The sequence below is a fragment of the Chionomys nivalis genome, chromosome 19 (genome assembly GCF_950005125.1).
Source record: "Chionomys nivalis chromosome 19, mChiNiv1.1, whole genome shotgun sequence".
Classification (NCBI taxonomy): domain Eukaryota; kingdom Metazoa; phylum Chordata; class Mammalia; order Rodentia; family Cricetidae; genus Chionomys; species Chionomys nivalis.
In genome coordinates, this window is record NC_080104.1 from 42,404,232 (window position 1) to 42,419,336 (window position 15,105).

A 15,105-nucleotide genomic window follows, 5' to 3' on the forward strand; every position below is an offset into this window, starting at 1 on the left:
CATGTGTAAGACTGTCAAAAACATTTTAAAGACTTATGGAGTTAGGCCTTTGTTTTGTAAAACAGGTCTTACCATGAAGTCTAGGCTGACCTAGAACTCACTAAGTAGCTCAGGCTGGCCTTGAGGTAATCCTCCTGCCTTAGCTTTCCAAATGCTGGGATTATAGGTGTGATCCACCACACCTACGCAATGTATCGGTGGTTAAGAGCACTTGGCTGCTCTCTCCCAGGACCTAGGTTCAATTTCCAGCTGTTAGGGTAGCAAACAACTGTATGTAATTCCAATTCCAGAGGATCCAACATCCTCTTCTAACCTCTGTGGGTACTGTGTATGCACATGATATCATGATACACAGACATACATCCGAGTAATACACTCCATAGATATCACAGGCTGGCCTGGGGTTTTCTATAGAGTCCAAGCTAAGCCTAAACTCACGATCTTCCTGCTTCTGCCTCCCCATGACTTGGATGATAGGCGCATGCCGTTACGCTCAACTCAAGCATCGTTCTTAGCACACGTCATCCCTGAAGTGAATGAAGTGGGTTGGGGGTGATATATTACGTAATTCACCTGCATTATCTTTAAATGTTTATGTGTCAGTACTGATTTTCTGTTTTCTGTGTCATTTTGCCACCAAAAGATGTCGCTATTCCTCAGTGGAATGCAAGCATTAATGGCCCTAGGAAATTATCTCTGAAGGTAGGCCACAGGGATAGAACGATGTTGCGTGTTGAAAATGTCCATGACTTCTGTGTTCGTGTTGTCTGAAGCTGCTGCCCTCACACCTGTCTTGTGAATGCCCTCTGTCCCCGGGGAAGCCAGAATTGCAGACGGGAAGTCCCAACATCAAACGAGTTGAGGAGGAGGGCTCAGGAGCCAGGAAATGCAGGGAGCACCTGCCATCACTAGCACTGTCCTAGGAGCTGAGGGACTCTCAGCAATGGCAAATGTCCCTGTCATCTCACTGAGCATGTGTTAAGTCAGCGGGTGGTGCTCAAACACACGTGGCTCGCAGTGGAGAGGAAAGAACCCGGAGGGGGAGCAGGAGGCTTTGTGTATCCCTGGGCCATCAGCTCCAGCAGCTGGGGCTTCTTTGTCCAGCAGGGAAGGTGTCTCGCGAGCCTTAGCGTCTTTCTTTCACACATTCTAAGTTTTCTAAAATACACCTTCAAATTGTTTTTGCTCAAGAAGCTTAACCTCTAGATGAGGTCGGTTCTAAAGGGTTTGGAGAGTTTGATGGTGGAGGTGCATACATGTACTGCCAGCTCTCTGGAGAGAAAGCAGGAGGATTAGGAATTTGAGCCCAGCTTCATTCATGTGTGTGCGCGTGCGTGCGTGTATGTATATATGTATACATATACACACATATAAATAATTTGGAGTTCAAAGCTAGCCTGGGATCCATGAGGCCCTGTGTCAATAAAATAAGATAAAATAAAAACAAAAAACCAGTCCTCCACACAACAAACACACAAATAAACCTCTAAACAGAACTAAACCCCTCCAATCAGTTCAGGGTCAGTTCAGGTTTACAAAGATGCACAGTGAGCCTACTAAGCCAATTACATGCTTTTTAGTCACTGTTACAGGAACCCCCCGCCCCCAAGAGTCAGTAAATGTGGTCGCCAAGGAAACCACCTGAAAGGCCCACCACAGGGTAAACACATCCTGTGGATATGTTGTGTGCCAAACAGACAGGAACACCCCCTCCCTCACACACAAAACACACCATACACACACACACACCCCTTTCTAACACAAACCAGGACAGTTAGGCTTGCAAAATAACGCTACCCCGGGACTCCCCAGGATGAATTAAGAGAAGTCAGACCCTGTCCGAAAATTACCTAAAATTAGAAATTAGGATCGATAAAGCAGCGAGTGACTTTAGGGGTGCTTAAAATACTCACGAAGACAAATTAGCTGGGTAAGGAAAATCAAGGTGAGATGCCCCAGGGACATTGGCTGTGGTTTTCTAAAGGCTCTAAATGCAAGACTTCCTTCTGCAGCTTCAGGCTTCCTGTTGCTGACAGCTTGGCCCAGGGCTGGGGAAGCAGGGCCAGGTGAGGTCTATCTGGAAAATGACCACTTCATGGGGTGGTGGCATCATACGCCTTTAATCCCAGTACTTAGGGAGATAGAGGAAGGTGGATCTCTGTGAGTTCGAGGCCAGCCTGGCCTTCAAGCAGCCAGGTGCTTACCTGCAGGGTCCCTGGAATTTTCTAGGGCTAAGACACCCTGCCCATTGCTAGAATCCATGGGTGAAGTGAGGAGGGCTGCTGGGAGCTGAAAGGGGGTCCCAAGTCCACCAGGAAAGGAAGCCTCTCACCTCCCTACCACTGGAGAGCCTCTAAACCCTGGGACCACCTAGGTGTATCTGTGCTCTGTTTGTACTCCACAGAGAAATCATCCTAGCTTCCTCCTTCCCCAGGTTTCTTCACTCCACTCTATCTTGGAAGAGAAAGGAGTTCAAAGTTTGAATGAGTTTTGTATCCACAGCTTGTGAACTTGAGTCTGGGGTGGATCTACTGTATACAGCAGCTGTTCTCACCCTGTAGGTTGTGACCGCCCCCCAAAAGACCACTGGAAAAACACAGATATTTACACTATGACTCCTATCAGTAGCGAAGTTACAGTTATGACATAGCAATGAAAATAATGTTATGGTTGGGGAATCAACACAAGTCAAAGACTACATTAAAGGATCGCAGCTTTAGAAGGGTTCAGAATCTCTGGTCTAGAAAGAAAGACCCCTCAGTGGGAGGGTCCAAGCCCATCTGAGTACTAGTTAATGTTCACCCTTGTTTATTGCCTGCTTGCAGTTTGGCTCCCATCAGGCAGAGCTCATGGATGACAATCTATTCTGTTTATTTACAAGTTTGAGAGGAAAACACTGGCTGGCTGGAGCTCACTGTGCGATGATATGGACCTCCCAGGGCCCCCCCGGGGGGTCCCATATTCCAGGCTGCACATGGCATCTCTTAACGAACTTCAAGAAAGCCCTGACCTGCAGTTCATCTAGTTGGTCCATAGCTGGAGGACCCGGGGCGTATGATCTCATCACAATGGCCCTTTGACCAGGCTAGCTCTAAATGTACTCATAAGGAACCAGGAAATACCTCCTCAGATGCTAGAAGATCATCACTGGGGTATGCTGGGAAGGGGAGCGGGGAGTCTGCTGTTCTAGGGCCCAGAAGGGCAATTAGATTTTGTAGACAATTAAGGACAGATAATAAATTGCAGCCCTCCCTCGAATACAGGCGATAGACTCTCGCTGGTGTAGTTCACTAACTGCCATATTTCAGGAACTTTACGGTGAACCTTTGTTTTGAGACTTTTTTGTGATGTCTAGAATTGGCATTTGTGGTACAATCTGTGTCGTCAGGGCATCAATGAGACACGGTCTTATGGGTTGTTATTGAGCAGGAAACTATACAGATATTGTGGAATTTCTATGTCCCTGTCTGTAAATGTTTTCCATGGAACTATGGTTCCATGGTAGTAACTATGCCAAGAACTCGCCCTGGGGCCCTCAGTGAGCTCCCCCCTCCCTCACTGCAACACTCTGGGAAAGCAGGGGAGCGTTTGATCTTTGATGGGCCCAATCACTACCAGCTCATCATGGCTGGGGTTTTCAGACTCTCTCTCCTCTCTCTGTCTCTGTCTCTGTCTCTCCCCTTCTCTTTTGTGTGTAAGGGTGTGTAACTGTGTGTAACTGTGTACAAGTGTGTGTGTTATGTGCATGTGGAGAGCAAAGGTCAATACTGGTCATCTTCCTTCATTACTCCCCACCGCATTTTTTGAGACAGAGTCTCTCACTAAACCTGGAGCTCACTGATAAAGTCAGACTAGCTGGTGGATAAGCCCCAGGGGTCCGCCTGTCTCGACTTCCCCAGTGCCGGGATTATCAGCATATACCACTATGCCTGGCTTTTCAAGTGCTAGAGTTGTAACTCAGGTCCTTATGCTTGGGCAGCAAGGATACTACTGATGGAGTCCTCAGTGTCTTCCTTTTGGTGACACTTGATTGTGGCCAAGTGGGGTTCTTGATGGTTGCTGTAAACCAGAGATTCTAAACCTGTGGGTCTCGACCCCCAAAGGGCTTGCATATCAGATTTCCCGTATATCAGACATTTACATTATGATTGATAATAGTAGCAAAATTACAGTTATGAAGTAGCAATGAAATAATTTTATGATTGGGGAATCACCACAACGTGAGGAACTGTATTAAAGGGTCACATCGTTAGGACGGTTAGGAACCACTGCTGTAAATAAAACTGCCAGACGAAAGTCAACACGTAAAGCAGACGAGGCTGACCCATTCCACCTCTCGAGCGCTAGTGCAGAGCCCAACAGCTGCACGTGTCTTATCAGTCACTCATTGTGGCTAGGGCACACAGGCTGATTCAACCACTCAATAAATAGATCCATCAGGCATTTCTCCTGCAATAGTGGCCCACTGGGAACTCTGGAAGTCATGAAGCCTTGGATTTCTGTGTTTGTCTCATTGTCCACCAACTTAAACACGTATAGACATGCCTTGTCTTACAGGTTTTGTGTTTGTTTGTTTTTTGACTTGACAGAGGTATGACAGCTAGACAGATGCATTTGGTAGAAATCGTACCTTCAACTTGGCATTTTAATCTTACAGGCAAGCGATAACGCAGTTGGATGTTCGCTTGTGTTGCTGGACTGTAGCGAACTACAGTTCCCAGCTTGCCTTGCGGTCACAGGGGAGGAGGAAGCAGCACTGTACTGATTCCATGCTGCTGAAATGGCATTCTGGAGAGTGCAGGTGAATTCAAGGCTTTTCATATCTTCAACTACTGGAAGGGCTACTGGAACATAAGCCATCTGTTAGATGACAAACACCTCCTTGGGCTATCTTCAACTTACTGTAGGGCCATTGGAGCATATCCCATTTGTAAGATGGCAAACACCTGTAGTTATGTCTTGTCAGTGCGCTAAGGCTAGAAGCCAGGGTTCCAGATGTGCTAAGTGAGCACCAGCCCACGGAACAGCACCCCAGCTCCACGGCTTTGCTATATGTGGGTTTCTGTTTTAAAGACATTTTATTTAATACACAAACTATGGCATTAATGCTGCCCTCATTGTCTGCAGTACTGCAACTTGGACCTCAATAAGGCTTGTGTAGACAGTGTGGAGAATCCTCAAAACAACAACAATAACAACAACAACAAAAAAAACCTCACCAAGGAGCAACAAACAAGAATCATTCCAGAAAACAACAGCAAATGAAAGTGACGGCTGTGGATCTCAGTTTCAATGGATACATCTCTAACTACAATTCCTGCACCTTGCTGGGCAGCGGTGGTTCACACCTTTAATCCCAGCACTTGGGAGGCAGAGGCAGGCGGATCTCTGGGAGTTCAAGGCCAGCCTGGTCTACACATCAGGACAGCCCAGGCTACACACAGATAAACCCTGTCTCAAAAAACCAAAACAAAAAAAAACAAAAAACAAAAAGCAAAAAAACCCAAAACCAACCAACCAACCAACCAAACGATTCCTGCATCTAACGTGACCTAAACAAGGACAACACCAACAGACATCCCAAAGAGGAAGGGGAAAGCTCATGAGGCCTCGACCCTACATAAAGAACCACAGGCAACCAAGGGATGCTTAGAGCAGGAGAAATGCTGCTCCCCAGGGAAGAGTCCAACAATTGGTATCCAATATTAAATGGTCGGCCCTGAAAACATACATATAGGAGACATTATATAGACTGAGTAGATCGTCTTTATGCATTTAGGAATATGCACGCACACACATACATATATCCATTAACAGTTAAAGAAAATGAGGCCATGAATTTGGAAGAGAACAAGGTGAGGGGTAATTGGGAGGGTTGAGAGGGAGGAAAGGGAAGGGTGGAAATGACATAATTATATTATAATCACATAGAATAAAAAAATTAATCAGGGTAGTGGTGGTGCACACCTTTAGTCCCAGCACTCAGAAGGCAGAGATGAATGCCTTTCTGTGAGTTCGTGGCTAGTCTGATCTACAGAGCGAGTTCCAGTACAGTCAGGGCTATGCAATGAAGCCATGTCTCAAAAAACCAATCAATCAACAAATAAATGACAGCTGAACTCAGCTTCTTCACCAACACATTCATTTCTAAAGCTGATTTGCCTATGAGATCTGCGAAATTCTTAAATGACAATGACACTTCCAAGCTGGGTTCACCAACTAGAAATACTGTTATGCCAGCATTAGGAGGTGGAGGCAGGAGGATCAGGAATTCATCATCATTGTAGGTCCCATAGTGAGTTCTGGGCCAGCTTGGGCTACCTAATAGTGTGCTCTAAAAAAACTGGGCGCCTGAGAGATGGCTCAGTGGCTGGAAATGCGTGCCACAAAGCTTGACCTCTGTCATTTCCAGCACACAAATAGGCATGTGATAAACAGAAGAGGAGGAGGAGGAAGAAGAAAAGTTACACTTCTTCCAAAAGGCATTTATCATTTCTTCTATGTTACCTTTTCAAACAAAATTTTTCTATGTGTATGGGTGTTTTGTCTACATGTATGTTTGTGTACCATGTGTATGCAGTACCCAGAAAGGCCAGAAGAGGGTGTCAGATTCCCCTGGGAGTGGCGTTAAGGACAACATTAGTAAGCAAACATGTGGGTGCTGGAAACTGAACCCAGGTCCCTTGGAAGAGCAGCCAGTGCTCTTAATCATTGAGCCATCTCTCCAGACTCTTTATTTTGCTTCATTCTGAGATAGGGTTTTAGGGTGTGTGTGTGTGTGTGTGTGTGTGTGTGTGTGTGTGAAGACTCAGACAACTGGCAATGCTAGGCAACTGCTCCACCAATGAACTACATCCTCAGTATCCTCAGCTGAGGGCTTTGAAGAAGACTGGCGGCAGGGGGCTGGATACAGTCATTGCAACCATCATGTCCCAGGTGACGTCTGTTCATGTGTCTACACCATCTTGCCAAAGGACCTAGAATCCTGATACTGTTAAAATTCTCTTTTGAAATTCTTTGCTTCAGAACTATACAAGTCAAACACTCACCTCTGTTATCTGGAAGCAAGAAATAACACGTCGTACTGCCTTTCGATGATGAAAACGAATTCCTAAAAACCTTTTAAATACTGTTTTTTGAGACACTTTCAAACATGGAACTCCAGCATTGTCGCCGACGATCAGTAGACGGTGTTACAATTCCTTTAGTACCTGCGGCATTTCCCTCCTCTGTGGTACTGTGCTCCAGAATATTGTAGATTGTAAATATTTATGAAAAAAATGAAGCAGACGCCACCATGCAGTAGCTTTTTTCTGTCAGTTCAAAAATGTCCTCTGGGAGAATCAAATGAGATAAAATAGGACATAAAGGAATTCAATATAAATATACTAACTCTATGCAGAACTGCGTTTCAGAGGGGATGAAACAGGAAGCAGAGCCTCTTGACAGCTCCCACCTAATAGAATTCTAACATAGTTTGGTGTCTTATCCTGAGTATTGTATTAAGACAATAACAGTTTGTTAGCATTACTATGTAGCTGTAAAACTCATTTTCAGTGATACTAGCTACATCACTAGCTCTATTACACGTCCATTTAGGAGCTCTGAGGGCAAGCCATTACTGCACAAGTAATACTTTCCATGCCATTCTCTTCCAGGGCCATCTTTGAGTGACTGAGAACAGTCAATAATTTCATTGTCACATACATTAAAGTACAGCACCAATTTATCATGTAAAAAGCAACACTAAATGCAGTTTTATCAAAATGACAGGAGGATCAAATTAACCAAATTAACCAACCATAAACATAAAAAGCCAGCATTAATCCAATTGATTTTAATTATACTATCGGAAGACAAATTGCTCCCTTCTTAAAAAATGAATTTCCATTCGTGCTATCGAGGGGGAGGCTCGTGTGCGCTCTGTAATTCAGAGGCAGAGAACTAGGGCCACCTGGGTCATTCCAGAGAACATCGGGAGAGATGAGGCCTCCTGTGGGTGAATTGTGTGTTGGGGGGCAACGTGTGTGTGTGTGCATGCATGCATGCATGCATGCATGCAAGTGTGTGGGTGTGTGTGCACAAATGCATGTGGAAGCCAGACGTTAACTTCAGAGACTCTTATCAGGAGCTGTCCATCTTGTTTTTTGAGACCTGCATGGTCTCCTGGTCCAGGACTCATTTATTTGATGACGTTGGTTGGCCAGCAAGCCCCAGGGATCCACTGTCTCCACCTCCCCAGGACACAGATAACAACCATGCACCACCAAGCCACTGCCTTTTGTTTTAAAGATATATGTATGTGTGAATGTATTTTGAGACAGGGTTTCTCTGTGCAATAGTCCTGGCTATCCTGGAACTTGCTTTGTAAACCAGACTGGCCTCAAACTCACTGAGATCCACCTGCCTCTGCCTCCCAAGTGCTGGGATTAAAGGCGCGAGCTACCACTGCCCGGCAGAGGTATTTATTTTTATTTTATGTGTATGGGCATTTGGTCTGCATGCAGTGGCCATGGAGGCCAGATCATAGGCAGTTGTGAGCTGTCTTGTAGAGGCTGAGAATCAAACCCGGGTCCTCTGGAAGAGCAACAAGTGCTCTTAACCTCTGAACCATCTCTCCAGTTCTGATTCTGCCTCTTTTTTTTGTTCTGGGGATTAAGCTCAGGTCCTTGTGCCTGCATGGCAAATACTTCACTCTCTGAGCCATCTCCCTATTTGCACATGGTGACTTTTAACATGTTTATCTTGTCTTTGTTGAACCCAAGCTATGGTTTTCTTTAACAAGAGAAAAGCAGAAGCTGTGGCTGTGTTTATTTCTTCCCAGCTGTCCATATGCTGTTTTAATATAAATACATTTGGCCCTTAATGGTATTAGTTGGATGAAAGATGGCTAGTAATTTTGTTTCGTTTGAATCTGAGCTAAAAATGCACCTCAGATGAAAGTCACCCAGAAAACGAGTGAGTGTGCCTTTTAGATCTGTTTATTTATTAGTGTGTGTTCCAGGGGGTATATGCCCTAGGAAGCCAAGAGGGACGCTCTACGGAGCCTCCTTCCACTTTCACATGGGTTCCTGAGGCTCAGGTCATGAAGCTTCCAAAGGGTAAGCACCTTTATTCATGGAGACACCTCCCTAGCCTTGAATCTATTTATTGACGGGAAACAAAACCCAACCAACCAAACAAACAAGCAAAAAACCCTCAGTGTGTTTAGCCTAGCCACTGGCTTGCCTTCTTGCTCTTTAAGAGATGGACAAATGGGATTTGTCTGGGTTAACTGTCGTTTCCTCAAAATCTGATCGATTCCAACTAGTAATGGAGTTTCTTACAAGCAGCTTCTCTAGGAAGGGGACTGGTGTCGTCTGATTCAAGATCAGCCAGCTGCTCAGGGCTTGGGGTGAGGGTCGCATGTTGCTGGTGCTACCTGATCCACCAAGGCAGACACAGACACCTGACATCTGCCCTTATGCCAACAGTCTGACTGAACACAGGCAGCAGCTGTGGAGACCCCTCACCCATTCCTTTCCACCCACACCTCCCTACTCTCTTTCCCTTCCCTTAGAAGTGGCTGGGGCTGTTCTTCCTTCCCTCTCTCCCACCCTTCTTTTCCTCCCTTCCTCTTTAATACAGGATTTATTTATTTACTATGTATACAGTGCTTTGCTGGCATGCATGCTTGCAGGCCAGAAGAGGGCGCCAGATCTCACTACAGACAGTTGTGAGTCACCATGTGGTTGCTGAGAATTGAACTCAGAACCTCTGGAAGAGCAGCTGGTGCTCTTAACCTCTGAGCCATCTCTTCAGCACTGGGGCTTTTCTTTCTGTTGCAGCATTTTGGGCTGTTGGCAGGTGGCAGATTACAGTGTGTGCCCCTGCCCTCCCCCAGTCCCCAAATGCTGGCACCAGTGAAACTCCCATGGTTTTTGCCACATCATTCCCTCTGTTGCCCACAGAGACCCAATGGTGGTAGAGCTGTGGACCAAATCAATAGATTCTTTAAAGCTTTTCTTTGGGCCGGGTGGTGGTGGCGCATGCCTTTAATCCCAGCACTTGGGAGGCAGAGGCAGGCGGATCTCTGTGAGTTCGAGACCAGCCTGGTCTACAAGAGCTACTTCCAGGACAGGCTCCAAAACCACAGAGAAACCCTGTCTCGAAAAACCAAACCAAAACAAAACAAAACAAAACAAAAAAAAAACTTTTTTCTTTGGCATGAGCAAAAGCTCACAGGAACTCTCATAAGAGAACAAGATGGGAGGGGGCTGTCCTAGCTGGAAGGGGAGAGAGGTGCTTGAGAACTCTGCAGAGTTCTAATGGAGAATGTTGCACCTGCTGACCTCTGAGGCTTTCCCCAGAAAAGATGTTCCACAGACACTGTATCCAGGAGCCTGCGTGAGCATCACCTGATACAACCGCTGACACCAGGAAAAGCTGGCCGCATCCGGGAGCTTTCTTTCAAAGTCACTGTCATGTTTCTTGTGATAGCCACAGAAAAGAAAAACCGGCCTGAAAAGTCGACTTCACTGAGCACCAGCACAGTTTGGTCCCCACCCACCAGGACAATGATACACCTTGTCAATCATCAACAGCTAAAGGACACATTCTGTTTAAGGCGATGGCTCAGTCTGCAAGCATGAGGACCAGAGTTTGTATTCCCAGAACCCATGTAAAAAGTCAGATGCGATGTGGCATAGGGAGGTAGAGATAGGAAGCTCCCTGGGGCTCACTGGCCACCCAGCCTAGCTTTTTCTTAAAAAAAATCAGGTGATGTTCTAGGCATGGTTACACATCTTTAACCTCAACAGCAGGGAAGGCAGACACAATCGGGGCTCTCTGAGTTCAAGAACAGCCTGGTCCACAAAGTGTGTGCCAGGTCAGATGGCTGGTCAAGGCACTTGGTGCCAATCCTGATGACCTGAGTTCCATCTCTGGAGCCTACATGGTGTGGAAGGAGAGAATCAACTCCTGCAACTCCTCTAACACACACACACACACACACACACACACACACACACACACACCCCTTTGGCCTCACATATACACTCACACATACACACCTACAAACATGTTATTATACATACACCACATGTGCGTGCACACACACACATACCCAGAATCCAGCTGACGGTACGCAGAGGAATATATGAATGGATTATCTCTTGATTGAAATTCCGTGAGAATACTCAATTTGTAACTTTCTGGTGCTGATGGGGAAGGCGCTGAATTATCCTCTGACCTAAACATTTATGGCATCTATTGCAGAAGCTATTGGCCTTGACCTCTCTGTGGGCTACACCACTATTTAATTTTATGCTTTATTGAGCAGCAAGGGTTGTGGAAATTCTAAGTTACAATATTCTGTACATACACCACTCATAGTATTGCCCTGCATGCATAGGCTTGGGGCACAGAAGATTCGGATTTGAACTTATTAGGTTTTAACCTAATTCTTACAGAAACAACCATATTTAGGCATCTGAACTACGCCCCTAGAATCATGTCTTATATCCAGAAACAACACTCAAATTTTGAGGCAGATTGAGTATTATAATTTTAGGTTAAAAGAATATGGCTAAGGCTGCAAGATGGCTAGGCAGGTAAGGGTACTTGTTGCCAAGTCTGACAACCTGAGTGTGATCCCTGGGACACACATGGGGGAGGAGGGGAATGTCTCCTGCACACCATCTTCAGTCCCCTGCAACCATGTCCTCTGCATACATGTGGCACATGTATGCAGTAGCATGTGCACACCCACACACATAAATACCCACAAGAGATGCATGCCAACATTAAAGACCACGTTAGTGACTCTGTGACATCGGGGAATTAGCAGAAGTGGCGTCCCCAGGCTGGCTGGTGTCTGTGTGTGCGTCTAGCACCTATCCGTGTCACGGCACGGGAATTTTGACTTGAATTACTTACTCCACCCAAGGCCCAAATTGGCAATGCCAGTCAAATAAATCAGGCAAAGTGTGATGGATGCCGAGACGGATAAACGAACAGCGAGGGCTTCAGAGACACCACCAGATTCATCTCACTTAATACCCCGTGACACGACCGTTGAGAGCCGAGCGCTCGGTGGCTCCCTCGGATTCTCTTTATCTTTCATTTGTCACAGCATGGGAGGGGTTTCCCGGCGGTGATGCAAATAAGTTTTATAAATAAAAATTTTCATACTTCAAAAAAGTCTGCATAAATCAGCACGGAATCACTGAACTACAAGCACTTTTTTTTCCTTTTTCTTTTTAAATACACAGATAGAGCGTGCTGGCAGGTTTCCTGGGCTGGAGTCCCTCGGCACATCCTCAGCCTTTGCTTTCTTTTCTGAAGGGCTGGGATAGCAACATCAACGATCTGTGGCACCGTGGTCAGAACTAAATAAGTTCATTCATATCAAGTGCTCAGAATAGAGCCGGGCTGGCAGTGCATACGCCATCAAACATGAACTTTTAAATTCCTGCTTTTTAATTATTACGTTATATGTTTGCGTGTACATGTGCATGCATGTGTGTATTCATGCATGTACCACGACGTGCACGTGGAGTCTAAAGGATAATCTGCAGGACCCGGAGCTCCCCTTCCACCATGGGATCAGTCAGGCCATCAGATTTGGCAGCAAGCTCCTTGGCCACCGAGTCTACTCATTGGCCCTCAACATGAACTCTTTGATTTGTTTCCTCAAAAGAAGCTATTACAAAAAAATTTAAATTACATTCATTCATCCATGAGTGTGTATGTGTGTTGTTGTTGTTGTGTGTGTGTGCTGCAGTCTTTGTGTGGCAGTCAGACCCCTAAGAAGGAGGACACTCAGGATGCTCAAAAGTTGTCTTCTGCCTGCCCTCCCCACCCCGCCATGCACACACTAAAGCATAGTATATTTTTAAATTCCTTTACAAAGGCGTTTTCAGGTTTCCTCTGTATTTTGTGAAATGTAATACTTTTTCCAATACCCATCTTCCTGTCCAATTTAATCCCCAAGAGAAACCCCCTGCCTTCTAGCTGTTGCTGAAAACAGTAGCTTCCAGGGCTGCTGGAGGACTCCAGGCTGGGGTGGGGCTCAGCTGGCAGAGGGCTTTCCCAGCATCATGGACCTCTGTCTCAGTACTGCATGAACTAGGTGTGCCGCTGCACGTATGTGACCCAGAGACTGGGAGGCACAAGCAGGAGGATCTGGGGCTCAAGACCATTCTTGGCTCTTTAGAGAGTTCAAGACCAGCCTGGGCTACATGACACCCTGTCATGAAACCAAGCAAACACCCCCTACTTCTTTCTCCTTTCTCCCCTCCTCCTAAATTTCTCATGAACCTGTTTGGAGAATCATTCTGATGAAAAGCATTGTGGGTTTTTTTTTGTTGTTGTTGTTGTTGATCCTTCAATGGGAAGCTGGATAGGCCTAGACTCAGCCTTGCTGGGATAGCACATAAAATCTTGTTGGAGACGGAGGAGATGAGGGAGCACTTCTTACCTGGTCACTCAACCGCTTCCATTCAATCCCACCACCTTCTTAGGAAGCCTAGTCCTGTTCCTCCCTTCCAGCCTGAAAAACTCTAGCATTTTGTGGCTTTTCATACACATTATCTTATATTGTTTCCAAATGGCTAGTTGCATCTCCTTCCTGTCCAAGCAATCCACAAATTGCTTGGACAATGTGTACAATGTCAAAGGTCACACCAGCCTCTAGAGCTGTGACCCAAAGCTCTTCACGGTCCTTCAAATATCCTCTTTACACTTTCGACCCATTTGGGTGGCATTTTAATTTATAGAAGTCTACAGTTTCATTTTGCAGCCTGCAATTTGCCCTTTTCTTTCTTTATTAATAGTGTCTTGGTGATTTTTCTCTGTATATATACACCGGTTCTATTCTTTCTAACTGCTGTGTAGTATTCTAGAATGTGCGTGTGTGAGGGACTATGTAGCATCCTCACTACTGGCTGTTAGGATGTCTTCTAAGTGTTGAAACTACCTCAGCTCTGCCATGAATGTTTGCACACACGGAGCACACATGTCTGCTTCAGTGGGGTATACACCATGACATGGAGTACTATGGAAAGGACTTAGAGGTAAAGGTGCTTGCTGTCAAGCCTGAGAATTTGAGTTTGATACCCAGGACCCACATCATGGAAGATGAGAACCAACTCCAGTAAGTTGCCCTCTGATCTCCACACACATGCCACACATGCCACACACAAACACACACACACAATATAACAATATCAGAAGAAGAAATGAACTGCTACTTTGTAGCATGTACGTATTATATATTTAATAACGCTAAGCTCAAGGTTAGGGAGATGGCTCCATGGGGAAAAGCTCTTGAAACAAAAACATGAGGACCTGAGTTCAAATCCCTGAACCTGCATCAAAGCCTGACCAGTGTGAAGAGTATTTGCAATTCCAGTCATTCTTCAGAGAAATGGGAGGCAAAGTCAGAACTACCAGAAGCCCGAGGGTTAGTTTACCTGGCCTCCATGGTGGGTAAAAAGGCAGAGAGCCTGTCTCAAACAGGGTGGAAGGCAAGGGCTGGCACCTGGCATTGTCCTCTGACCTCTATATGGGTACCGTGGCAATGCGTACCCATTCACACACACACACTATATTTTTTTTTAAAATACTGCCACATTGTCTCTATAGACACTCACACCTCTAGGCAGTAGAAGGTACCCAAGTTCCCAGGAGCATAAACGATAACACTTTTTTCCCTCGCACTGCCTGTATTTTTATTTTTAATATCTCCTAGACCTGCAGTAGGACGCTCACTGAGAGTGGGGCCCTGACTTCCTTAAATCCGTGTTGCTCTCCCTGCTAGGACCTGTTTAAGAGTTTCAATTCAGTGAATGCGGGCTGGTCCATCCCTGGTGATCCCCGTCTTTTGCTCATCTCTACAACACACACTTTTCAAAAGCACTCACCAAGAAGGTAACTTTGAGGTTATTTCTTATGAATACTAATAAATTCTTAAGAGAATTCAATCTTTGCCTGGGCCTCTCTGTAGGAATTGATATCTTCCATTTAAAACTGTCTGCCACAGAATTCACCCCCTGCTTTCCTGGCAGGAGGTAGAGAAAACAGGGCTTGGCTGTCTTGGCTATAGGCAGCAGGGGGTCCCTGCTA

The 15,105-nt window shown here is 45.7% G+C and overlaps 1 protein-coding gene across 2 annotated transcripts in view; it reads right to left on the reverse strand.

Annotated features, from left to right (window-relative positions):
- LOC130890588 (core histone macro-H2A.2) overlaps positions 1–15,105 on the reverse strand; it is a 35,884-nt gene that overhangs the window by 18,574 nt on the left and 2,205 nt on the right. The window contains exon 1 of one of the 2 annotated variants that reach the window (XM_057794670.1): positions 7,050–7,183. The exons of the other annotated variant lie outside the window; for it this stretch is intronic. The gene's annotated coding sequence lies outside the window, so the exon portion shown is untranslated. Of the gene's footprint in view, positions 1–7,049; positions 7,184–15,105 lie in introns of those variants that run through there. 2 annotated transcript variants of the gene reach the window in all.